General features: G+C 35.6%; 1 pseudogene; it reads right to left on the bottom strand.

Moving 5' to 3' along the window:
* LOC109344862 lies at positions 242-2,401 on the bottom strand (annotated as a pseudogene).

Below are 2,911 nucleotides of genomic sequence, written 5' to 3'. Positions count from 1 at the left end.
ACAATGAAATAATCGCAGATGAGAAACCTCAACACTTTTGTGTGTGTAAGCATGGCAAAGCAATGTGCTTTGACATGTTCACTGAAATGAAACAGAATAAAGATGGAAACGATTCTTTTATTATATGAAAATGAGTCAGAACAATATAGAAACACTATCAATTCTGAAGTTAAACATCCACACTAGAACACTACAATTATTATACCCAACTTCAAATGAAAGAAACTTTTTCCAATTCTCATCAGTTGAAATCCTTAAGTCACTTTTTGAGCACATCCATGGATTTCTTTTTAGCACTTTGCTTCGTATTTTTATTCGAAAGGCTCCCAAAGATCCCATATGGAGCATCCTTGAATTTTTCACAAATGCTAGCCACCTTCTTATAATCCAATGCATAGTAATTTTTCTCCCTTATAACAGGATTCATGAAGTTCTCAGGTTGACTACTCGACAAAAGATTAATCAATTGTCGTGCTTCTATCAAACAACTTTTAAAACTTTCCTTGTAAATTTCACCTAATCCAGAAGAATAGAACCTGTCATCGGCACAATTCTCTAACATCTTAAGATCGCCATTGATACTAATGACAACATTTGCATTGAACCTTTTGATGCTATCACTGAGGAAAACAACCACAAATTTATTGGAAATATGCTCAAGTGCACCAAACCCAACTTTGTACATAGCATCCAAGGGTAAAATTTGTTGCGCTGTGGGCATAAGAGAATCAAGGTAAAATATCACTTCGTTCATGTAGTCACTTCCATTCTGCTTTGTCTCCTCCGAAGTCTAATTAACACTTTCTGTAACAATCATGTACTAGTCTATTTTATTGTTTACCAAACTCAGCAGAGTAATATAAGCCACGTCCCTTGAAGTATTCAGTAACACCTTTGCGGTTAAAGAAGCTTGAGGCTTCTCAACTGATCGAACTGCGATATGACATTGTTGAGCTGCATGTCGAATGAAAAAGTCACAAGCTCTTTCAAGAGCAGCTATGTTTACAACAATCTACATGGCTTGAGACACACTATATTTCCACTATTGATTATATCAAGTAATGTTTCATTCACTACTTCAATCAGGAACTTGTCCAAATACTTCCTCATGACATCGAAGTAACCTGTACGTACACCATAAGACAAGTAATCAACAAAGCCTTTGATGAAGGATCTCACACTGCGACAAACATCCGGTACCATGGAGGAGAATGATGCAATATATGGAAAAACAAGCATAATATCTGAAGTTTGAAGACTAAATGCCAGAACAACATTCTCATAATCAATGTCTTTTTTTATCACCATCTGCTCATATGAGTCACTGTTCAGAACATCAATAGTTTGTTTTTGATATTCACCCAAAAGAAGCAGATGGTGATAATCATGAAACTATTCTTATAGTAATAATCATGAAACTGCTCTAAGATCCCCATACAACTATGAATATGACAAGCACGATAAAGAGGTGTGAGGTCAAACTTCATGGCAGAATCTTCGTCAACATGTACAACATCCAAAGTATAGGCTTGATCCTCTATTACTGGAGTACTTTGTTCATCGACCTTTCTCTTCCTTTCTAACATTTCCTCGTCCCTCTGACAAATGGACACAACATGACCAATTGTTGTTTGTCCAATATGCTTACAAGAACTCCGTATGTGGACCATCCATTCGTTAACCTGACTGCATACTTTCTTCACGATGTGCAATTTTATGAAAGGAATTATTTTCTCGATCACCTTTTTGAGAGCCCTGGCAGGAACATTTTCCATGTAACTCTTCTCAAGTAAATCCACATTTTTCAGTGCAGGATAAAACTGGCCTTCAGAGATGTGATTGTTGCACTTGACACAAAGCTCCAACACCTGTATACAGTTCTTGGATATTTTTATAGCTTCAGTGAAATTCTTCTTGACAGAATAAGATCCAAGAAGCTCATCAAGCTTGACAAGAAGGTTGGTGCCAACTTGCTGCAATTTAAAATTGTCACTTTGGAGTTCACTCTTAAGCTCTTCATCATCAACCGACACCCTGCAGAGTTCATCAACTGCAAGGATGAATTCCTCATAGTGCATCTTGCACATCTCCTCAATTTCAGCTTCCTTTTTCTTGACTACATAATTGAGCTGGCAAAGAAGCCCCTCCAGCCGCCCCATTTCGAAGGCATGCCTGACAAGAGGACTAAGATCATCCCCATTCGCAATCAAAGTAGCTAGAACTAAGTCCTTTCCTTCATCATCAATCTCAACATCATTTATGCTCTTTGTCTTTGTATCCATTGTCACATGAATCCTAGCAATCTTGAAATATATTACTTGTTAGAAACCAATTATAGCATCGAAGAGAATATGAGTTATACTTCATTAATGCGTGTAGGAACAGGACACACAGAAACAAAGCAATGATACAACATGACGCAAACAAATGAAGTCTAAAATTTTAAAAATTGTAACACAAAACCCAGCTATGATATATGTTGCAAAATTAATATATAGAGTTAATAAAGTAGAAAACTAGTTATATCAACAGTTCCATCTATAACGATATACAAGCTAAAAAAGTAGATGTAAGAAGTTGTAAAACACAATGAAAAAGGAAAATGACAAGATTTGACATTTGGGTTTCTCTCATTTTTCTTCCTTTAAAAGGATGGTGTCAATACTTGGTTTCAATCCTTGGTGTGCATATAACACTACTCTTTGAAGTGTCCATGCTTCATAGTATCTTATAGCTTTCACTTGAGCAGGTTCACTAATGAAAGTAAAAGCATTGAAAATAAGAAAAATATTATAATAAAACATTGCTAATCAATTTTTGATTTATATTCAGAACCAAGCCCCACCAAAAAAACACAATTTTAGAAACATAAAAGAGAATAAAAACAATACAATTTCCCAAATGGATAATG

The sequence above is a fragment of the Lupinus angustifolius genome, chromosome LG04 (genome assembly GCF_001865875.1).
Source record: "Lupinus angustifolius cultivar Tanjil chromosome LG04, LupAngTanjil_v1.0, whole genome shotgun sequence".
Lineage (NCBI taxonomy): Eukaryota > Viridiplantae > Streptophyta > Magnoliopsida > Fabales > Fabaceae > Lupinus > Lupinus angustifolius.
The sequence above is the reverse complement of the archived record's forward strand: the minus strand, read 5'-3'. Positions and strand labels throughout refer to the sequence as shown.